At 42.7% G+C, this 25,149-nt stretch overlaps 1 long non-coding RNA gene across 1 annotated transcript in view; it reads left to right on the top strand.

Moving 5' to 3' along the window:
* LOC130356307 (uncharacterized) overlaps positions 1 to 25,149 on the top strand; it is a 166,989-nt gene that overhangs the window by 25,492 nt on the left and 116,348 nt on the right. The window contains exon 2 of the long non-coding RNA XR_008888846.1: positions 3,607 to 3,724. This is a non-coding gene — a long non-coding RNA (uncharacterized LOC130356307). The remainder of the gene's footprint in view (positions 1 to 3,606; positions 3,725 to 25,149) is intronic.

The following is a 25,149-nucleotide window of genomic DNA, read 5'->3' as shown; positions in this document are numbered from 1 at the left end:
GGTCCTGTCCCGGCGTGCGCGGCCCCGCTCCTTAGGGCGCGCGCGCGCCGGGTCTCTACGATTTAAAGGGCCACTGCGCCGCTGATTGGCGCAGTTGGTTTAATTAGTGTATTCACCTGTGCACTTCCCTATATAACCTCACTTCCCCTTCCCTTCCTTGCCGGATCTTGTTGCCATCGTGCCAGTGAAAGCGTTTCCCAGTGTGTTCCTAGCCTGTGTTCCAGACCTCCTGCCGTTGCCCCTGACTACGATCCTTGCTGCCTGCCCCGACCTTCTGCTACGTCCGACCTTGCTCTTGTCTACTCCCTTGTACCGCGCCTATCTTCAGCAGTCAGAGAGGTTGAGCCGTTGCTAGTGGATACGACCTGGTTGCTACCGCCGCTGCAAGACCATCCCGCTTTGCGGCGGGCTCTGGTGAAAACCAGTAGCAGCTTAGAACCGGTCCACTAGCACGGTCCACGCCAATCCCTCTCTGGCACAGAGGATCCACCTCCTGCCAGCCGAATCGTGACAGTGAGTAGATGTAGTCCATCAGTGAGTAGATGTAGTCCACCAGTGAGTAGATGTAGTCCACCAGTGAATAGATGTAGTCCATCAGTGAGTAGAAGCAGTCCACCAGTGAGTAGATGTAGTCCACCAGTGAGTAGATGTAGTCCACCAGTGAATAGATGTAGTCCACCAGTGAGTAGATGTAGTCCACCAGTGAGTAGATGTAGTCCATTAGTGAGTAGATGTAGTCCATCAGTGAGTAGATGTAGTCCATTAGTGAGTAGATGTAGTCCATCAGTGAGTAGAAGCAGTCCATCAGTGAATAGATGTAGTCCACCAGTGAGTAGATGTAGTCCACCAGTGAGTAGATGTAGTCCACCAGTGAGTAGATGTAGTCCACCAGTGAGTAGATGTAGTCCACCAGTGAGTAGATGTAGTCCATCAGTGAGTAGATGTAGTCCACCAGTGAGTAGATGTAGTCCACCAGTGAGTAGATGTAGTCCACCAGTGAGTAGATGTAGTCCACCAGTGAATAGATGTAGTCCACCAGTGAGTAGATGTAGTCCACCAGTGAGTAGATGTAGTCCACCAGTGAGTAGATGTAGTCCACCAGTGAATAGATGTAGTCCACCAGTGAGTAGATGTAGTCCATCAGTGAGTAGATGTAGTCCACCAGTGAGTAGATGTAGTCCACCAGTGAATAGATGTAGTCCATCAGTGAGTAGAAGCAGTCGACCAGTGAATAGATGTAGTCAGGGCCGGACTGGCCATCGGGCAAATCGGGCATTTGCCTGGTGGGCCGGCCCATCCAGTTGGCTGTCTGTCTAGGCGCAATGTTTAACTTTTTATTTATTTTTTTTGTGTGTGGCTCTGGCTGGTCAGCCCTGCTTCTGCGGCCGCACTTTTCCCCTTCTTCGGCCGCACTTTCCCCCTTCCTCTGCCCGCACTGTCCCCCTTCTCCGGCTGCACTTTCCCCCTTTCTCCGCCCGCACTGTCCCCCTTCCTCCCCCCGCACTGTCCCCCTTCTCCGGCTGCACTTTCCCCCGCTAATAGCAGGCACAGGGGCTTCCCCGCGCAGGTGCGCACATATGCACGTCTGCTTCTCCCCCCCTGAAATGGCCCTGCCAACAACTCCTGGCGCCGAGTGGCCATACCTCGGCATGAGGAAGAAGTGGAGGCCGGTGAAAAGCACTCCTTAGCAGATGGGAATTAGCACGCCCTGCATGCGGAATGGGGGTAAGGTGACTGAGAGGGGAAGGGGGTTTGGATGTATGTATGATGTGTGCATGTATCTATGATGTGTATTACATATGAATTATGTATGTATATATTATGTATGTATGGTGTATTATATATGTATGATGTGTGTGTATATATGGTGTCTATGATGTTTGTATTTATGTATTATGTATGTATGTATGATGTGTGTACATATATATATATATATATATATATATATGTATGTAGGATTTGTGTATGTATGACGTGTGTGTATATATGTATTATGTATCAGAATAAAGGAAAAAAGAAAGTTGCTTCCAGCTCTTACAAGGAAAACTGTGCTTGTTGTATTAAAACATCAAACATTTAATCTGTATGCATTAAAAATAAAAAAAAGTGGACATCAGTCATAAAAGAGAAGTGTAACTCCAGCGCGTTTACAGCTACATGTAGCCATGATTAAGAGCTGCATGTAGCTCGAAACATGTTGGCATTTCACTTATCTTTTATGATTGATGTCCACCTTTTTTTTTATTTTTTTTTTATGCATACAGATTAAATGTTTGATGTTTTAATACTACAAGCACAGTTTTCCTTTTAAGAGCTGGAGGCAACTTTCTTTTTAAGTTGTTCTGGTACATGGGACACGGACCATGGCCCACTTTCTGCAGTACGTGCTCTTCTGCCAGCAAATATACTCAAAACTACTACAGCACTGACCTAGCATCCAACCTGATAGATGAAATTACACTTTTTTTTCTATTTTTTATGTATTATGTGTGTATGTATGTGTGTATGTATGTATGTGTTATGTATGATGTGTGTATGTATTATATATGTGTGTGTGTGTGTGTGTGAAAGATGAGTATGTATGTATAATAGATGTTTGTATGAGTGATTTGTGTGTGTATGATAGATGAGTATATGATGTGTGTATACAATAGATGTGTGTACTTGTGTATGATAGATGTGTATATCATACACTCATCTATCAAACTTACACACATCTATTATCATTCATACACTGGTCATATACAAATCTACTATTCTCAGGGGTCTGGCAGTCATTAGGGTGTGGGTTGGGGAGTGTAACAGAGGAGCTGGGTATGTTCACATGGAGGAATGTCCATGTGGAATTCTGCAGGAGTATTCCGCATGGACATTCCGCTGCAGCAGAGTCTCATTGCTTTCAATGGGATTCTGCTGCACTGTGCACACTGTGGAACCCACTTGGCAGATGTTTGTGCTGCAGAAGTTCCAATTCTGGCATTTGCTAAAAGAATAGACATGTCTATTATTTTGCGGATTTTGCTTGGAAATGCATTGCTATCAACGGGTGCATTTGTGAGCAGTCCTAGTGCCTGCCAGATTATTCAAATGTGCAAAATGTCCACATGTGTTTTCTGTGCTGACATTCCAAAATTACACAAATTACACCATGTGAATATGGCCTCAGGAGTTGTGGGGGGGGGGGCAGAGGGCTCTGGAGGAGGATGGAGGATCCTGGAGGATTAGGGAAAATAGGTTTATGGAAGAGGTGGAGAAAGTGGTCTAGAGAAGAGGATCAAGGAGGACAGAGAGGTTTTGAGGAGGAGGATGGAGGAGGACAGAGGGATCTGGAGGAGGAGGATGGAGCCGGACAGAGGGTCCGGAGTTGGATGGAGGAGAACAGAGGGGTCTGGAGGAGGAGAAAGATGGAGGAGGACAGAGGGGTCTGGAGGAAGAGGATAAACGAGGCAAGAGGGGTCTGGAGGAGGAATATGAAGGAGGACAGTGCAGGGATAGAATTCAGCCAAACTGAGAAGAAACAATGTGTGTCAGTATTATTATTAGGGGTACAATGTGTGTCAGGACACAGTGTCTGGCAGTGTTATAATGATTTATTTTTCCATACAGAGGATGAGGATCTGCTGATAAAGTGAGGAGCCAATGATGTCCAAGCATCAGACTCTGCAGAGAAGATGTAGCTGGAAGAAGACCTGGTGCCTGGACCAACAGAGAAGACATCACTCAGGTCACTGGTATCATTGTGTATTCTCCTTACTGTCCCATCAGAGCTGTAGTCACTTCTAGTTCTGCAGTGATGATGGGTGATGCTGTACCCAAATCTGTGGCTCTACAGCTGTTGCAAAACTACAACTCCCATAATGTCTGAGGCTCTCCAGGCATGATGGGAATTCTAGCTTTGCAACAGCTGTAGAGTCACTTGAAATTAGGTGATCGGTGGGGGTCCAAGCATTTGAACTCCCACAAAACAATGGGTTGCTTATTCTAAAATGCCCGAACCTATTTTTTGTCCCAGTCCGGCCCTGGATGTAGTCCACCAGTGAGTAGAAGCAGTCCATCAGTGAGTAGATGTAGGCCATCAGTGAGTAGATGTAGTCCATTAGTGAATAGATCTAGTCCACCAGTGAGTAGATGTAGTCCACCAGTGATTAGATGTAGTCCACCAGTGAGTAGATATAGTCCACCAATGAATAGATGTAGTCCACCAGTGAGTAGAAGCAGTCCATCAGTGAGTAGATGTAATCCATCAGTGAGTAGATGTAGTCCACCAGTGAGTAGAAGCAGTCCATCAGTGAGTAGATGCAATCTATCAGTGAGTAGATGTAATCCATCAGTGAGTAGATGTAATCCATCAGTGAGTAGATGTAATCCATCAGTGAGTAGAAGCAGTCCACCAGTGAGTAGAAGCAGTTTACCAGTGAGTAGAAGCAGTCCACCTGTGAGTAGTTGTAGTCCATCAGTGAGTAGATGTAGTCCATCAGTGAGTAGATGTAGTCCATCAGTGAGTAGATGTAGTCCATCAGTGAGTAGATGTAGTCCATCAGTGAGTAGAAGCAGTCCACCAGTGAGTAGAAGCAGTCCATCAGTGAGTAAATGTAATCCATCAGTTAGTAGAAGCAGTCCATCAGTGAGTAGAAGCAGTCCACCAGTGAATAGATGTAGTCCACCAGTGAGTAGAAGCAGTCCATCAGTGAGTAGATGTAATCCATCAGTGAGTAGATGTAGTCCATCAGTGAGTAGAAGCAGTCCATCAGTGAGTAGATGTAATCCATCAGTGAGTAGATGTAGTCCACCAGTGAGTAGAAGCAGTCCATCAGTGAGTAGATGCAATCTATCAGTGAGTAGATGTAATCCATCAGTGAGTAGATGTAATCCATCAGTGAGTAGATGTAATCCATCAGTGAGTAGAAGCAGTCCACCAGTGAGTAGAAGCAGTTTACCAGTGAGTAGAAGCAGTCCACCTGTGAGTAGATGTAATCCATCAGTTAGTAGAAGCAGTCCATCAGTGAGTAGAAGCAGTCCACCAGTGAATAGATGTAGTCCACCAGTGAGTAGAAGCAGTCCATCAGTGAGTAGATGTAATCCATCAGTGAGTAGATGTAGTCCATCAGTGAGTAGAAGCAGTCCATCAGTGAGTAGATGTAATCCATCAGTGAGTAGATGTAATCCATCAGTGAGTAGATGTAGTCCACCAGTGAGTAGAAGCAGTCCATCAGTGAGTAGATGCAATCTATCAGTGAGTAGATGTAATCCATCAGTGAGTAGATGTAATCCATCAGTGAGTAGATGTAATCCATCAGTGAGTAGAAGCAGTCCACCAGTGAGTAGAAGCAGTTTACCAGTGAGTAGAAGCAGTCCACCTGTGAGTAGTTGTAGTCCATCAGTGAGTAGATGTAGTCCATTAGTGAGTAGATGTAGTCCATCAGTGAGTAGAAGCAGTCCACCAGTGAGTAGAAGCAGTCCATCAGTGAGTAAATGTAGTCCATCAAGTGAGTAGAAGCACTCCATCAGTGAGTAGAAGCAGTCCACCAGTGAGTAGATATAGTCCATCAGTGAGGAGAAGCAGTCCATCAGTGAGTAGAATCAGTCCATCAGTGAGTAGATGTAATCCATCAGTGAGTAGAAGCAGCCCACCAGTGAGTAGATGTAGTCCATCAGTGAGTAGATGTAGTCCATCAGTGAGTAGATGTAGTCCATCATTGAGTAGAAGCAGTCCATCAGTGAGTAGATGTAGTCCACCAGTGAATAGAAGCAGTCCATCAGTGAGTAGAATTCTGTGGAAAAAAGAGAGAGACCGATACCGGCACCTAGCGCATTACCCTTGGTAACAAGAGTCTTGGAATTCAAGGGTTGGCCAAAAAAAACATATGGATGGCCGCTCACCTTGGATACGATAATTGAGAGCCTATCACCCCAGTGATAATGGGGTCCTGAATGTAGGTGGAGTCGCTGCTAGCCCTCTGGGTTGCAGGAAACAGCTGCACCGCTGTCCTGTGGATGAGGATAAGCTTGAGTGGAAAAAAAAACCTTTGGAGAAGGCGCTGCAGTTTGTCAGGAAATAATGAAGGTGGACTGAGTATATTTAAAAGGTTCACAGTGGAACCATATTTATTCAATATAAAAAAAAATGGGGATGACGCGTTTTGGGAGGTGCCCTCCTTCCTCAGATCAGGATGGATGATCTGAGGAAGGGAGGGCACCTCCCGAAACCTGTCAACCCCATTTTTATTTTATATTGAATAAATATGGTTCCACTGCAAACCTTTTAAATATACTCAGTCCACCTTCATTATTTCCTGAGGAACCGCAGCGCCTTCTCCAAAGGTTTTTTTTTTTTCACTCAAGCTTATCAATGAGTAGAAGCTGTCCCCCAGTGAATAGAAGCAATCCATCAGTGAGTAGAAGCATTCCATCAGTGAGTAGAAGCAGTCCATCAGTGAGTAGAAGCAGTCCATCAGTGAGTAGAAGCTGTCCATCAGTGAGTAGAAGCAGTCCATCAGTGAGTAGAAGCAGTCCATCAGTGAGTAGAAGCAGTCCATCAGTGAGTAGAAGCTGTCCATCAGTGAATAGAAGCAATCCATCAGTGAGTAGAAGCAGTCCATCAGTGAAATGAAAGAAATCCATCAGTGAGTAGAAGCAGTCCATCAGTGAGTAGATGTAGTCCATCATTGAGTAGAAGCAGTCCATCAGTGAGTAGAAGCAGTCCGTCAGTGAGTAGATGTAGTCCATCAGTGAATAGAAGAAGTCCACCAGTGAGTAGAAGCAGTCCATCAGTGAGTAGAAGCAGTCCACCAGTGAATAGAAGCAATCCATCAGTGAGTAGAAGCAGTCCATCAGTGAATAGAAGCAATCCATCAGTGAGTAGAAGCAATCCATCAGTGAATAGAAGCAGTCCACCAGTGAGTAGATGTAGTCCATCTGTCAGAAGATATAGTCCATCAGTAAGCAGTATCAGTACTGTCCAACTACTATATCTACTCACTGGTAAACTACCTCCTTTCACTGATAGACAGGTTTGTTTACACAATAGTGTATCCTTCCTTAGATTTCTGCAGCATCTTTAAAGGTATGGCATCTTTAACCCCTTAAGGACTCAGCCCATTTTGGCCTTAAGGACTCAGACTATAAAATTTTTACGTTTTCGTTTTTTCCTCCTCGCCTTCTAAAAATCATAACTCTTTTATATTTTCATCGCCAGACTAGTATGAGGGCTTTTTTGATACCACATTTGCATATAAAAAACTTTTAATACATTTTTTATAATTTTTTTTTAATAAAATGTATTAAAAAAGTAGCAATTTTGGACTTTTTTATTTTTTTACGTTCACGCCGTTCACCGTACGGGATCATTAACATTTTATTTTAATAGTTCGGACATTTACTCACGCGGCGATACCAAATATGTCTCTAAAAAAAATTTTGACGCTTTTTGGGGGTAAAATAGGAAAAAACGGACGTTTTACTTTTTTATTGGGGGAGGGGATTTGTCACTTTTTTTTTTACTTTTAATTTTACATTTTTTTACACTTGAATTTTTTTTTACACTTGAATAGTCCCCATGGGGAACTATTCATAGCAATACCATGATTGCTAATACTAATCTGTTCTATGTATAGGACATAGAACAGATCAGTGTTATCGGTCATCTTCTGCTCTGCTCGATCTCAGACCAGAGCAGAAGACGCCGGGAGCCGGACAGAGGCAGGTGAGGGGACCTCTGTGCGGCATTCTGAATGATCGGATCCCCGCAGCAGCGCTGCGGGCGATCAGATCATTCATTGAAATCGCTTACTGCCGCAGATGCCGGGATCTGTATTGATCCCGGCATCTGAGGGGTTAATGGCGAACGCCCGCGAGATCGTCGATCAGCAGCCCGGGATCAGCCGCGCATGACACGGGCATCGCTCCGATGCCCGCGGTTATGTACAGGACGTAAATGTACGTCCTGGTGCGTTAAGTACCACCGCACCAGGACGTACATTTACGTCCTGCGTCCTTAAGGGGTTAAAGGGGTACTCCAGTGGAATTTTTTTTTTTTTTTATATCAACTGTTGCCAAAAAGTTAATGACTTCTATTAAAAAATCTTAATCCTTCCAGTACTTATTAGCTGCTGAATACTACAGAGGAACACAGAGCTCTCTGCTGAAATCACGAGCACAGTGCTCTCTGCTGACATCTCTGTCCATTTTAGGAACTGTCCAGAGTAGGAGAAAATCCCCATAGCAAACATATGCTGCTCTGGACAGTTCCTAAAATGGACAGAGATGTTAACAGAGAGCACTGTGCTCATGATGTCAGCAGAGAGCACTGTGTTCCAAAAAGTAAAGAATTTCCTCTGCAGTTTTCTGCAGCTAATAAGTACTGGAAGGATTAAGATTTTTTAATAGAAGTAATTTAGAAATCTTTTTAACTTTCTGGCACCAGTTGATTTATAAAAAAAAAAAGTTTTTCAACAGAGTACCCCTTTAACCCCTTAACGACGCAGGACGTATATTTACGTCCTGCGCCGGCTCCCGCGATATGAAGCGGGATCGCGCCGCGATCCCGCATCATATCGCGTCGGTCCCGGCGCTAATCAACGGCCGGGACCCGCGGCTAATACCACACATCGCCGATCGCGGCGATGTGCGGTATTAACCCTTTAGAAGCGGCGGTCAAAGCTGACCGCCGCTTCTAAAGTGAAAGTGAAAGTGACCCGGCTGCTCAGTCGGGCTGTTCGGGACCGCCGCGGTGAAATCGCGGCGTCCCGAACAGCTGATCGGACACCGGGAGGGCTCTTACCTGCCTCCTCGGTGTCCGATCGACGAATGACTGCTCCGTGCCTGAGATCCAGGCAGGAGCAGTCAAGCGCCGATAATGCTGATCACAGGCGTGTTAATGCACGCCAGTGATCAGCATTAGAGATCAGTGTGTGCAGTGTTATAGGTCCCTATGGGACCTATAACACTGCAAAAAAAATGTAAAAAAAAAGTGTTAATAAAGGTCATTTAACCCCTTCCCTAATAAAAGTTTGAATCACCCCCCTTTTCCCATAAAAAAAATAAAACAGTGTAAAAAAAATAAAAAATAAACATATGTGGTATCGCCGCGTGCGTAAATGTCCGAACTATAAAAATATATCATTAATTAAGCCGTACGGTCAATGGCGTACGCGCAAAAAAATTCCAAAGTCCAAAAAAGCGTATTTTGGTCACTTTTTATATCATTAAAAAATGAATAAAAAGTGATCAAAAAGTCAGATCAAAACAAAAATCATACCGATAAAAACTTCAGATCACGGCGCAAAAAATGAGTCCTCATACCACCCCATACGTGGAAAAATAAAAAAGTTATAGGGGTCAGAAGATGACATTTTTAAACGTATAAATTTTCCTGCATGTAGTTATGATTTTTTCCAGAAGTGCGACAAAATCAAACCTATATAAGTAGGATATCATTTTAACCGTATGGACCTACAGAATAATGATAAGGTGTAATTTTTACCGAAATATGCACTGCGTAGAAACGGAAGCCCCCAAAAGTTACAAAATGGCATTTTTTTTTTGATTTTGTTGCACAATGATTTTTTTTTCCGTTTCGCCGTGCATTTTTGGGTAAAATGACTAATGTCACTGCAAAGTAGAATTGGCGACGCAAAAAATAAGCCATAATATGGATTTTTAGGTGGAAAATTGAAAGGGTTATGATTTTTAAAAGGTAAGGAGGAAAAAACGAAAGTGCAAAAACGGAAAAACCCTGAGTCCTTAAGGGGTTAATTGTAATCATGAATTGCACTAACAACAGTGGTTAATACGGCGCAGTGTTTTTTTTGGGCATGTGATGAATGCCATAATACTCTGTGAGAACAGCCTCAATCTGCATGCCATTACATAGACAAATAGCGAGCTGTCCCACACAGCTATTTTTTTTTTTAGTTCAGCTACTGATTTTAATGTCGTTTTTGAGCCAAAGCCAGAAAGAGATCCAGCAAAAAGAAGTAGCATACATCCTTTTTTTATATTTTCATATAAAAAAACATTCATCCTATTTTTTATATCTCCAGTGGCAATGCTAGGTCTCCAAACGACCTGAGCTATAGCCATGCCCCTTACCATGCCCTCATCCAAGCCCATTTGCACTTAGTCTCCTCCTTCACTTATACCAGCAGGCTACCGCACAGGTAATCTGTGCATACTGATGGTGGTAGGAGTTACATTTCTGCAACCAAACTCCTTTTTTTTCTCAGGCAGCATGTACATGCTGAGATCTCAAAAATAGCACAAAAAAAAGTAGGCATTTTTATGTAACTTTAAACATAGCTAAGACAATTTTGTTATGCCTGAGATAACTCTAAAAGTAACAAGACTATAAAAGAAGCAATTATCATGTTACATGTTACACCATACTGTTACTGTCCAATTCCAGAATTTCCGATCCCAATATTACCAATGATACCAGTATACAAGGAGAAATATTATCACTATAGATATAAGGGTGGGTTTACATGAGCGCTTTTCATTTCCATTACTCAATTCCATTAGATGAATTGAGAAACAGAAGTGAAAATGAAGGTAACTTTGCAGATGATCCTAAACTCTGTAAAATAGTTAAAACAATAGAGGACAGTGCACTGTTACAAATGGATCTGGATCGGTTGGAGGCTTGGGCTGGGAAGAGGCAGATGAGGTTTGACATTGATAAATGTAACGTTATGCACATGGGGAGGTAAAATCCGTGCTGGGATTATGTATTGAATGGGAAAACAGTGGGGACGACTGACATGGAAAAGGACTTAAGACTTATAGTTAAAGCGTACCTGTCATAGTGCAAAAAAAAAGAAAAAGAGTGATATGTTACTCAGGACCCAATCCTGATCATGTGCATATAATTGTTAGGTGTCTCGGACCTATATATCCAGAGATATAAGCATTTATCTGCTGGTGAGTTACTTTTTCATTGTGCAGGCCGGAGGGGGCGTGTCAGTCTGTCTCCCTCACAGGAGCAAGCCTGGGCAGTCAGCCAATCAGTACTCTCTACTCTGTAACCCTTTCCTCTATGGTTTTATGCTGTGTCATGTTTAAGAGGAAGATACTTGGAATTTGCCTGCAGTAATCAGAAGACATTATGGTGAATTCATAACAGGATAAAATGTATAAATATAAGAATAGATCTTTATAAAATTAGTGCAAGAATTTTTTAGATAAAAGTACAGCATTTTTATGAATACATGTTCTATCTGTTTTATCTTCTCCTAGTAAAGCTGGATGCTAATCAGCATAGCTGTCACTATGTGTGTCATTCATCTTTCACAGACTCCTGAATGTCTGATCAACTTCTTTGTCATCCAGGAGTCCGAGAAAGCTTTGACTATTTCAGCATGCTGGGAGTTGTAGTTTAGTAACAACTGAAGCTGCAATGTTTGTAAATAACTGTGTTAGAGCAGTGTTTCCTCCAGCTGTTCTAAAACTACAGCTCCCAGCATGTCCACACATCCTTTATCTGTAGTTTTGCATACACAATAGAAATTTCCTATACTGGATACCGGTATGCTTTACGGCCGGTACCCAGTATGCTGTAAAATCTAGACTAGTCTGTCTGGCTAAAAGACAGGCGACCCCTAGTGATGGCTATTTTGAGCTTGAATTTCAGGTGAAAATTTTTTTTTTTTTTAAACAGGTGTATATTGTGAAATGTCATATTATAATGGGTCCTGCAATATATGAAAAGTTTTTAACATTGACAGTGCCTCTTTAAATTGAACTAGTCAGACCACACATGGAATACTGTGTACAGTACTGGGCACCAGTGTACAAGAAACATATAGTGGAGCTGGAGAGGGTTCAAAGACGTGCAACCAGGATAATACGGGGAATTTGGAGACTACAGTACACAGAAAGATTATCAAAATTAGGGTTATTTAGTTTAGAAAAAAGAAGGTTTAGGGGCGACCTAATAACTATGTATAAATATATCAGGGGTCAGTGCAGAGATCTCTCCCATGACTTATTTATACACAGGACTGTATCTATTATAAGGTGGCACCTTCTATGTCTAGAGGAAAGAAGGTTTCTACATCAGCACATACGGGGGTTCTTTACTGTTAGAGCATTGAGACTGTGTGAGACTCTCTTCCAGAGGAAGTGGTAATGGTGAACTCAATCAAATAATTCAAAAGGGGTCTGGATGCAATTCTGGACAGTAATATTATTGCAGGTTATGGATACTAAACCTATAGAGACAGAATGTTGATCCAGGGATTTATTCTGCTATATTTGCAGTCAAAAGGAATTTTTACCCCTTGTATGTGGCATTTGGCATCAGCCTTATAAGGTTTTTTTTTGTTTGTTTTTTGCCTTCCTCTGGATCAACTCAGTAGGCACACAATAGGGATATAGGTTAAACTGGATGCATTCTCGTTTTTTCAGCCTTATAAACTGTTACTATGTAGCTGATCCCATCTATTCCTATGTTTTTTTTTATAATCTCCAAATAAATAAAAACAGATATGGCTTACTCCACTTCCATCACCTGAGCACTACAATAATCTACTAATACCCTAGGTGGAAACAGAAAATTGTATAAAACACTCAAGGATTAAATGGACAATGATGATCAAAAAATATTAAAATTTATTAAAATGCCAGTCAATACAATACTGTGTATAATTGAACTACACATGTGCAGTATATACCTAGAACCACATTAAAAGTACACTATAATAAACATAACACTAAAAATAAATCTAATGTACAGCACTATAAGGTTAAGGTTCTTGTTTTTTTTTTTTTTTCCCACCAGCAAAAACGCCAAAAAAACCGCCACAGCTTTTTTCTGCATTTAGTCAGTTTTTTTTTTTTTTTTTTTCTTTTTTTGTGGCGTTTTTGCTGGTGTGTAGAAACAGCAAATTTTTTTTACCCTGTGGCAGTTTTTTCACTTCCTCAGGGCACCACTCTGTGGTTTGGATAAAGAGCGCCCGGCCCACGGAGTATAAGGAGGTGCGGAGTGATGTATAGCATCACTACTCACCTCGGTTCGCTGTATAGTATACATAGGTGCATATTGCACACATATATACTATATAGGAACCGGGAATCCCCTCACTATACTGACGGGACTCCCTGCCCCTATAGTCCTTTTGGAGGCTATACATTATTAACACCAAAAAAGAGAAAAACCAACCTACTGTAACAAGCAAGTGGGAGTGCACCAACTAAATAGGAACGCCGAAAGTGTGTACCAGACAGTGCACACAAAAACATGAAATCATTATAAATCCATATACTTTATTGAATACAAAAAGTTAAAAATATACATAGAAAGGTGCAGAATACATAAAAAGGGCACTGAATCACCATGGAAGGGTAGGTATAAGTCATAAAGCAGAAAAATAACAAATAAATGGCAATACGGGTTATGAATGCAAGGGAACCTCGGTATAAGACTATGACAAACATAAGTCAATTGGAAGAAAACAGGGCCCAATGCCTAATCAAGAATGCCAGACCATACCTACCAACCCCAACGATCGTTTCGCTTCTAAAGTGCTTCCTCAGGGGGTGTGGCCCCCGACACGCCCCCTCCATATATTTCTATAGGAAAGAACGGCTCTCCCATAGAGCTATATAAAGGGGGCGTGTCAGCCGCCGCTTTGTGCGGGGGTCCACATGCCCTATTTCTGGATACAGCTAGGGCCCCATACAGGAGATTGCATTGATTGCAGTGTCTAAAATGTAAAAAATGTAATCCTGACTGCTCAATGGAGCTGATAGGGACACCCATGGTGAAATTGGTTCCCAATTCAGCTGAATGGACCACGGAAAGTCCTTTCCTTCCTCCTTGCCGTCCTATCGGCGCTGCAATGCTGCAAGAACCCACGGCAACCTGGAGTAATGGAGCGACAATAAAACTGATGGGTCAGAAGAGGACAATTTTAGGTATACTTATTTTCGTACAAAAAGTTATTATTTTTTTTAAATAGTAAAATATAATAAAACCTATATAAATTATATAAACCGACAGAATAAATATAATGGGGGAGATTTCAAAACCCCTTAAAGGACATTTATGGTGCTCACTTTTCTTATTGTATCTGTTCCGTGCTGTGAAAATAAGCTTTCTCTTACCTGCCTACGCTCCCCCGGTGCTCCGGTACAAGTGTTCGGTCCCCGGGCTGTATTCTTCTTACTTCCTGTTAGCCCGGCACGTCACACAGAGCTTCAGCCTATCACTGGCCGAGGCGGGACATCGCTGCGGCCGGTGATAGGTTGAAGCTCCGTGTGACGTGCCGGGCTAACAGGAAGTAAGAAGAATACAGCCCGGGGACCGTACACCTGTACCGGAGCATCAGGGGAGAGTAGGCAGGTAAGAGAAAGTTTGTTTTCTTTTTATTTGCAGCCCGGAATGGATACAATAAGAAAAGTGAGCACCGGACATGTCCTTTAACCCCTTAAGGACTCAGGGTTTTTCCGTTTTTGCACTTTCGTTTTTTCCTCCTTACCTTTTAAAAATCATAACCCTTTCAATTTTCCACCTAAAAATCCATATTATGGCTTATTTTTTGCGTCGCCAATTCTACTTTGCAGTGACATTAGTCATTTTACCGAAAAATGCACGGCGAAACGGAAAAAAAAATCATTGTGCGACAAAATCGAAAAAAAAACGCCATTTTGTAACTTTTGGGGGCTTCCGTTTCTACGCAGTGCATATTTCTGTAAAAATTACACCTTATCATTATTCTGTAGGTCCATACGGTTAAAATGATACCCTACTTATATAGGTTTGATTTTGTCGCACTTCTGGAAAAAATCATAACTACATGCAGGAAAATTTATACGTTTAAAAATGTCATCTTCTGACCCCTATAACTTTTTTATTTTTCCACGTACGGGGTGGTATGAGGACTCATTTTTTGCGCCGTGATCTGAAGTTTTTATTGGTATGATTTTTGTTTTGATCTGACATTTTGATCACTTTTTATTCATTTTTTAATGTTATAAAAAGTTACCAAAATACGCTTTTTTGGACTTTGGAATTTTTTTGCGCGTACGCCATTGACCGTACGGCTTAATTAATTATATATTTTTATAGTTCGGACATTTACGCACGCGGCGATACCACATATGTTTATTTTTATTTTTTTTTACACTGTTTTATTTTTTTTATGGGAAAAGGGGGGTGATTCAAACTTTTATTAGGGAAGGGGTTAAATGACCTTTATTAACACTTTTTTTTTACTTTTTTTTTGCAGTGTTATAGGTCCCATAGGGACCTATAACACTGCACACACTGATCTCTCATCCTGATCACAGGCGTGTATTAACACGCCTGTGATCAGCATTATCGGCGCTTGACTGCTCCTGCCTGGATCTCAGGCACGGAGCAGTCATTCGTCGATCGGACACCGAGGAGGCAGGTAAGAGCCCTCCCGGTGTCCGATCAGCTGTTCGGGACACCGCGATTTCACCGCGGCGGTCCCGAACAGCCCGACTGAGCAGCCGGGATACTTTCAGTTTCACTTTAGAAGCGGCGGTCAGCTTTGACTGCCGCTTCTAAAGGGTTAATACCGCACATCGCCGCGATCGGCGATGTGTGGTATTAGCCGCGGGTCCCGGCCGTTGATTAGCGCCGGGACCCACGCGATATGATGCGGGATCGCGGCGCGATCCCGCTTCATATCGCGGGAGCCGGCGCAGGATGTAAATATACGTCCTGCGTCGTTAAGGGGTTAAGGACTGAGCCCTTTTTAACCTTAAAGGGGTATTCCAGGCCCAAACTTTTTTTTTTATATATCAACTGGCTCCGGAAAGTTAAACAGATTTGTAAATTACTTCTATTAAAAAATCTTAATCCTTCCAATAGTTATTAGCTTCTGAAGTTGAGTGGCTGTTTTCTGTCTAACTGCTTTCTGATGACTCATGTCCCGGGAGCTGTGCAGTTCCTATGGGGATATTCTCCCATCATGCACAGCTCCCGGGACGTGACATCTTCATTGAGCAGTTAGACAGAAAACTTCAGAAGCTAATAACTATTGGAAGGATTAAGATTATTTAATATAAGTAATTTACAAATCTGTTTAACTTTCCGGAGCCAGTTGATATATAAAAAAAAAAGTTTTTGCCTGGAATACCCCTTTAAGGACGCAGCCCTTTTTTGCAATTCTGACCACTATCACTTTATGCATTAATAACTCTGAGATGCTTTTACCGATTATTCTGATTCCGAGATTGTTTTTTCGTTCCATATTCTACTTTAACATAGTGGTAAATTTTCGTCGTTACTTGCATCCTTTCTTGGTGAAAAATCCCCAAATTTTATGAAAATTTAGAAAATGTAGCATTTTTCTAACTTTGAAACTATCTGCTTGTAAGGAAAATGGATATTCCAAATAAATTATATATTGATTCACAAATACAATATGTCTACTTTATGTTTTCAGCATAAAGTTGACGTGTTTTTACTTTTGGAAGACATCAGAGGGCTTCAAAGTTCAGCAGCAATTTTCCAATTTTCACAAAATTTTCCAAATCGGAATTATTCAGGGACCAGTTCAGTTTTGAAGTAGATTTGAGGGGTCTTCATTTTAGAAATACCCCATAAATGACCCCATTATAAAAACTGCACCCCCCAAAGTATCCAAAATGACATTCAGTAAGTGTGTTAACCCTTTAGGTGTTTCATAGGAATTGCAGCAAAATGAAGGAGAAAATTCAAAATCTTCATTTTTTTACACTCTCATGTTCTTGTAGACCCAGTTTTTGAAATTTTAAAAGGGGTAAAAGGAGAAAAAGCCCCCCAAAATTTGTAACCCAATTTCTCTCAAGTAAGGAATTCCTCATAGGTGGATGTCAAGTGCTCTGTGAGTGCACTACAAGGCTCAGAAAGGAAGGAGCGACAATGGGATTTTGGAGAATAAGTTTTTCTGAAATGGTTTTTGGGGGGCATGTCACATTTAGGAAGCCCATATGGTACCAGAACAGCAAAAAAACTCCAACATGGCATACTATTTTAGAAACTACACCCCTCAAGGAACGTAACAAGGGGTCCAGTGAGCCTTAACACCCCACAGGTGTTTGACGACTTTTCGTTAAAGTCAGATGTGCAAATGACATTTTTTTTTCACTAAAATGCTGGTTTTCCCCCAAATTTAACATTTATACAAGTGGTTATAGGAGAAAATGCCACCCAAAATTTGTAACCCCATCTCTTCTGAGTATGGAAATACCCCATGTGTGGACGTCAAGTGCACTGCGGGTGCACTACAATGCTCAGAAGAGAAGGAGTCACATTTGGCTTTTGGAAAGCAAATTTAGCTGAAATGGTTTTTGGGGGGCATGTCGCATTTAGGAAGCCCCTATGGTGCCAGAACAGCAACAAAAAAAAACACATGGCATACTATTTTGGAAACTACACCCCTCAAGGAACATACCAAGGGGTACAATGAGCCTTAACACCCCACAGGTGTTTGACAAATTTCCGCTGAAGTTGGACAGGAAAATGAAAAATTAGATTTTTTTCACAAAAATGCTGATGTTACCCCAATACTACAATGCTCAGAAGAAGAGGAGCGCCATTGAGCGTTTGGTGAGAGAATTTGGTTGGAATAGAAGTCGGGGGCCATGTGCGTTTACAAAGCCCCCTGTGGTGCCAGAACAGTGGACCCCATTTTGGAAGCTACACCCCTCACAGAATTTAATAAGGGGTGCAGTGGACATTTACACCCCAATGGCGTTTGACAGATCTTTGAAACAGTGGGCTGTGCAAATTAAATATAAAATTTTTCATTTTCACGGACCACTGTTCCAAAAATCTGTCAGACACCTGTGGGGCGTAAATGCTCACTGTACCTCTAATTACATTACGTGAGGGGTGTAGTTTCCAAAATGGGGTCACATGTGGGGGGGTCCACTACTATGGGGGCTTTGTAAACACACATGGCCTTCAATTTCGGACACATCTCTCTCCAAAATCCCAATGGCGCTCCTTCTCTTTTGAGCATTATAGTTTGCCCGCAGAGCACTTTACATCCACATATGGGGTATGTTCTTAAGAAATGGTGCTACAAATTTTGGGGGGCTTTTTTCCTATTCTCCCTTGTGAAAATGAAAAATCTAATTTTAACGAAAATTTGTCAAACACCTGTGGGGTGTTAAGGCTCACTCTACGCCTTGTTACATTCCGTGAGGGGTGTAGTTTCCAAAATGGGGTCACATGTGGGTATTTATTGTTTTGCGTTTATGTCAGAAACGCTGTAAAATCAGCCACCCCTGTGCAAATCACCAATTTAGACCTCAAATGTACATAGTGCACACTCACTCCTGAGCCTTGATGTGCGTCCGCAGATCACTTTACACCCACATATGGGGTATTTCCGTATTCAGAAGAAATTGCCTTACCAATTTTGGGGGTCTTTTTTTTTCCTTTTACCGCTTGTGAAAATTAAAAGTATGGGGCAACACCAGCATGTTAGTGTAAACATTTTTTTTTTTTTTAACACTAACATGCTGGTGTAGACCCCAACTTTTCCTTTTCATAAGGGGTAAAAGGAGAAAAAGCCCCCAAAATTTGTAACACAATTTCTCCCTAGTACGGAGATACCCCATATGTGGCCCTAAACTGTTTCCTTGAAATATGATAGGGCTCCGAAGTGAGAGAGCGCCATACGCATTTAAGGCCAAAATTGGGGAATTGAATCCGCCACAAAAATACTCCACGGCAGTGTTTCCCAAACAGGGTGTCTCCAGCTGTTGCAAAACTCCCGGCCTTGACAGTCAGTGGCTATCGGGCAATACTGGGAGTTGTTGTTTTTCAACAGCTGGAGGCTCTGTTTTGGAAACAGTGCCGTACAAGACATTTTTTTTTTATTGGGGGGGGGGCTGTGTAGGGGTATATGTAGCGTTTAACTTTTTATTTTGTGTAGGTGTAGTGTAGTGTTTTTAGGGTAGCAGTAGGAGTTTGAGCCGCAGCGGAAAATTTGCTGCATCTCAATCTTGCAGCAGAAAACTTGCTGTAAATCCGCCCGTGTGAATGTACCCGGTGCATTCACATGGGGGGACTAACCTCCAGCTGCTGCTAAACTACAACTCCCAGCATGCACTGACAGACCATACATGCTGGGAGTTGTAGTTATGCAACATCTGGAGGCACATTGGTTGCGAAACACTGAGCGTTTGTTACTTAACTCAGTGTTTCGCAACCAGTGTGCCTTCAGCTGTTGCAAAACTACAACTCCCAGCATGTACAGTCTCTCAGTGCATGCTGGGAGTTTGCAACAGCTGGAGGCACACTGGTTGTGAAACACTGAGTTAGGTAACAAATTCGGTTTCACAACCAATGTGTCTCCAGCTGTTGCAAAGCTGCAACAATTAGCATACATTGACAGTCTAAGGGCATGCTGAGAGTTGTAGTTTTGCAACAGCTGGAGGCACACTGCTAAAACTCCCAGCATGCCCTTTAGTAGTATGTGCATGCTGGGAGTTGTAGTTATGCAACAGCTGAATGCATACTTTTTCATAGAAAAAAATGTGCCTCCAGCTGTTGCAAAACTACAACCCCCAGCATGCACAGACTACCAAAGGGCATGCTGGGAGTTGTAGTTGGAACTCCAGCTGTTGCAAAACTACAACTCCCAGCATGCCCTTTGGCTGTGCATGCTGCTTGTTGTTGCTAAGCAACAGCAGGAAGTGAACAGGCCTCACCTCCTGCTGTATCCTGCCTCCCAGGACCGCTGCACTGTATCCTGCCGAGGGACCGATCCTGCTGCTCCTGTCGCCGCCACCGATCCTGAGGGTACCCCCGCCGGACCAGGGCAAGGTAGGAGACCCCCGCTGGCACCGATTTCTGCTCCGATCACCGCCCAGCAGGTCCGTGATTGATCGGTCGTTCCGACCGACCAAACATGTGATCGTGAGGGGGCACCCATGCCACCTCACTCCTGCTGGGTATGGGTGAATGGGGCTGTCTCGGACAGCCCATTCACCCTTTTTTTCTGGGTCACCAGAGACCCGATTTGGCCCGGAATAGCGCAAATCGACGGTCTGAATTGAATGACGATTTGCCCCGATCGCCGACATGGGGGGTCTCGGGACCCCCCCTGGGTGATATGCCGCGATGGCTGCTGATAGATATCAGCAGTCATCTTGTTCCGATCACCGTGTCCGGAGACGCGGTGATCCAGGAAAGCTGCGCCGTAAATGTACGGCGCTGTGCGCTAAGTACTTCTTAGCAGCGCCGTACATGTACGGCGCTCGTCCTTAAGGGGTTAAAATCTGTGGAAAGGAAAAATTGTCCAGTTGCTCATAGGAACCAATGAGATTGCTTCTTTTATTTTTAACAAGGCTTCTGAAAAATGAAAGAAGCAATCTAGTTGGTTATTATGGGCAACTGGTCAACTTTTCCTCTAGACAGGTTTTGATAAATCTCCCCACTTATCTGTATTCTGTAGGTCCATACAGTTACAAGGATACCCAAGGATACGCAGCTCAGAATTGATCAGTGTTATCGGTGCTCTGCTGCTCTAGCCTGCATAGTACACTGCATAGAAACGGAAGCCTCCAAAAGTTACACAGAAGCGGCTTTTTTTCAATTTTGCCCCCAAAATAATTTTTTCTTTGTTTTGTTTTTTTGTTTAGATTTTTTGGTGAAATGATTCATGCCATTACAAAGAACAATGGTCAGTGCCTGGGCCAGACTGGCCATCGGGCATATCAGGCATTTGCCCGGTGGGTCGGGCCGTCTGTGGGTCAGGCTGTTTTTCTGCCTGCCTAAAATACTATGCTTTCGCAGCCTGAGGCTGCTGCCTTAGGAACACTGAGGAATTGGAGAGAAATCTACTCTAGTAATTCCGCTAGCTTATTCCTCTCCAATTCAGTCAGCAGTGAAAAACCCAATAGAGTTTAACTGTATTTCCGCTCCTCAGGTCACATTGAGGAATTTCCACAAGCAGAATTCCGATGCTGAATTCCGTTCCACATGAAGAATGAGCATGTTCTTTCTTTATGTGGAATCCACGTCTTTGTCCCAATAGAAATCAGTTAAATGTTTTTTTTTCAGCCCCACACAGTTCCGTACCGAATTTGCACAGAAAAAAAAGGGAAATTCAAATTGCTGGTTGTCGTCCAGCAAAAATAAAATAAAAAAATACTGTTTACTCCTATATTTCCGTGCGGAATTCTGTGGTCTCCAATCTGTGCCCTTCCAGATGTTGCAAAACTACAACTCTCAGCATGCCCCGATAGTCCAGGCATGCTGGGAGTTGTAGTTCTGTAACATCTGGCCCTTCAGATGTTGCAGAACTACCACTCCCAGCATGCCTGGACAGTCTCGGTATGCTGGGAGTTATAGTTTTGCAACATCTGGAAGGACACAGTTTGGAGAACACTATACACTGGTGTCCAAACTGTATCCCTCCAGATGTCAATTTAAAGCATGCCGAGACTGTCCAGGCATGCTTGGAGTTGAAGTTTGGCAACATCTGGAGGGCTACAGTTTGGGCACCACTACTCAGCTGTCTCCAAACTTTTCTCCTCCAGTTGTTGCATAACTACAACTCCCAACATGCCCTTCGACTATCTGGGCATGCTGGGAGTTGTAGATTTGCAACAACTGGAGGCACACTGGTTGGGAAACATTTTCTGTTTCCTAACTCAGTGTTTTGCAACCAGTGTGCCTCCAGCTGTTGCATAACTACAACCCCCAGCATGCACGGACAGCCAAAGTGCATGCTGGAAATTGTAGTAGTATGCCTCCAGCTGTTGCATAACTACGAGTTCCAGCATGCCCTTCGGCTGTCACTGCATCCTGATAGTTGTAGTTCTTGCAACAGCTGGAGGCACACCGGTTGCGAAACAATGCAATGAGTCAAAAACACTAAGAGTTTGTTACCTAACTTACTGTTTCGCAACCAGTACATTCACATTGGGGGGGGGGGGGTTCAAACCTCCAGCTGTTGCAAAACTACAACTCCCAGCATGCCCTTTGGCTGTCCATGCATGCTGGGGGTTGTAGTTATGCAACAGCTAGAGGCACACTGGTTGCAAAACACTTGTTACTTCAGTAACTCGGTGTTTCGCAACCAGTGTGCCTCCAGCTGATGGAAAACTACAACTCCCAGCATGAAAGGTCTATCAGTGCATGCTGGGAGTTCTAGTTTTCCATCAGCTGGAGGCACACTGGTTGCGAAACACTGAGTTAAGTAACAAACTCTAAGTGTTTTGCAACCAGTGTGCCTCCAGCTTTTGCATAACTACAACCCCCAGCATGCATGGACAGCCAAAGGGCATGCTGGGAGTTGTAGTTTTGCAACAGCTGGAGGTTTGACCCCCCCCCCATGTGAATGTACAGGGAGGTTTACAGTGACATTCTCCCTGCAAGTTTGAGATGCAGCAAATGTTCCACTACAGCTCAAACTCCCAGCGGGAAACTCGCTGTAAACCCCCGCCTGTGTGAATGTATCCTAAAAAACACTACACTACACTACACCAACACAAAGTAAAGCTAGAAACAATACATATACCCCTACACAGTTACACCCCCCCCCCCCCACAATAAAAATGAAAAATGTCTCCTACAGCCGTGTTTCCAAAACGGAGCCTCCAGCTGTTTCAAAATAACAACTCCCAGTATTGCCGGACAGACATGGACTGACCAGGCATTCTGGGTGTTTTGCAACAGCTGGGAGCACCCTGTTTGAGAAACACTGCTGTAGGGTAATTTTGGTATCGGAGGCAAGTGTCCCATGCAAATCCCTAATTTAGGCCTCAAATGCGCATGTTGTTCTTTCACTTCGGAGCCCTGTCGTATTTCAAGGCAACAGTTTTGAGTCACATATGGGGTATCTCCGTACTCGGGAGAAATTTCCTTACAATTTTTGGGGGGCTTTTTCTCCTTTTAAGGCAAAGTTGGGGTCTACTCCTGCATGTTATTGTAAAAAAACACTAACATGCTGGTGTTTCCCCATACTTTTCATTTTCACAAGAGGTAAAAGGAGAAAAAGACCCCCAAAATTTGTAACATAATTTCTTCAGAGTACAGAAATACAAATCACCGACTGGAAAGAAGGACCTCACAAGTAACACAATATGGGGCTAAAACTTAACCTTTAATATGTAGTCAAATAAAACAAAAAAACATATATTAACACCTAAAATAAGTTTGTGCACGCCTCCAAAAATGCTAAACATATGAAAAAATTTATATGAAAAAAATTTGTAAAATATGAAAAAATGCGCCACTTGGTAATGGGACAATGGTGCATACGATGTTGGTAATGATAATGTATAAAGGTTGGGGAGGTACTGATGAGTGGTATATACAGTATTGAGAACGCCTCAGTAAATGGTTATACTGATCATCCAAGATGGATACAGATATGAAAAAATAGGGAAAGTGCTCTCTGATACTAAGCCACCCTCCCCACTGTCCCTGCCTTTTGAGGTGCCCATCTCCTTAACAGGGTGGCCTCAACCACAGTGACGTTCCCTTCCTGATGTAAAGTGAGGGAAAAAACAATAAATGCGGAGACAGTTAGGAAAACAGATATATCAAATAGGTCACCTAGTCCCATCACACTGGTGGCGCAGTGTCAAAAAACCCAAGGTATAAACAATCTGATAGCTAACTGGTCACATATTTCAATGGGTTTCCACTGTCTAATCAAGCACGGAGTCATCAGGGAACCAGAAAACCATATTCACGAGATTCAGATGCACACAAAATATCAATGTTCAGGCATGGGCTCTATCGCCCAAAGAATATTGTGCTTTTCTGTAGAATAGCAACCTAATGGGACGCTGCTATAGTATGTACCCACATAGAATAATAGTATGGACAAAAGAAAAAAACGTATCACCCCATAGGGGCCTCCTAAATGGGACATGCCACCCCCCCCCCCCACACAAAAAAAAAAACCATTTCAGCTAAATTTGCTTTCCAAAAGCCAAATGTGACTCCTCTTCTGATCATTGTAGTGCGCCCGCAGTGCACTTGACGTCCACACATGAGGTATTTCCATACTCAGAAGAGATGGGGTTGAAATGATTTCCTATTACCTCTTGCAAAAAAAATTTAAATTTGGGGGAAAACCAGCATTTTAGTGAAAAAAAATTTCATTTAGGGTGCATTCCCACGTGGCATATTTTGCTGCGTATTTGCTGCTGCGTATTTTCCTACCCATTGACTTCAACGGGAAAATAAAATATGCAGCAGCAAATACGCAGAAAAATACGGCACATGGGAATGCACCCTTACACATACGACTTGTGGGGTGTTAAGGCTCACTGTACCCCTTGTTACATTCCTTGAGGGGTGTAGTTTCCAAAATAGTATGCCATGTTGTTGTTGTTTTTTGACTGTTCTGGCACTTAGGGGCTTCCTAAATGTGACATGCCCCCTCCCCAAAACCATTTCAGTTAAACTCACTCTCCAAAATCCCACTGTCGCTCCTTCCCTTCTGAGCCCTCTACTGCACCCGCTGAACACTTTACATACACATATAAAGTATTTCCTTACTCAAGAGAAAATTGGGTTACAAATTTTGGGAGGGATTTCTCTCCTTTTACCCCTTGTAAAAATTCAAAAACTGGGTCTACAAGAACATGCGAGTGTAAAATATGAAGATTTTGAATTTTCTCTTTCACTTAGCTGCTATTCCTGTGAAACACCTAAAGGCTTAACACACTTTCTGAATGTCATTTTGAATACTTTGAGGGGTGCGATTTTTATAATGGGGTTATTTATGGGGTATTTCTAATATGAAGGCCCCTCAAATCCACTTCAAATCTTAACTGGTCCCTGAAAAATTCCGATTTGGAAAATTTAGTGAAAAATGTGAAACTTGCTGCTGAACTTTGAAGCCCTCTGATGTCTTCCAAAAGTAAAAACATGTAAACTTTATGATGCAAACATAAAGTAGACATATTGTATATGCGAATCAATATATAATTTAGCGCTATATAATTTTGAGCTTTCAATATATAATTTATTTGGGATGTCCATTTTCCTTATAAGCAGAGATTTAAAAATTTTGCATGAAATTTGGGAATTTTTCATCAAGAAATTATGTAAGTATTGGCAAAAATATACCACTATGTTAAAGTAGACTATGTCATGAAAAAACAATCTTGAAATCAAATTCATAAGTAAAAGCATCCCAGAGTTACTAATGCTTAAAGTGACAG

The sequence above is a fragment of the Hyla sarda genome, chromosome 2 (assembly GCF_029499605.1).
Source record: "Hyla sarda isolate aHylSar1 chromosome 2, aHylSar1.hap1, whole genome shotgun sequence".
Lineage (NCBI taxonomy): Eukaryota > Metazoa > Chordata > Amphibia > Anura > Hylidae > Hyla > Hyla sarda.
Note: the sequence above shows the minus strand (reverse complement) of the source record. Positions and strands in the feature narration are given on the sequence as shown.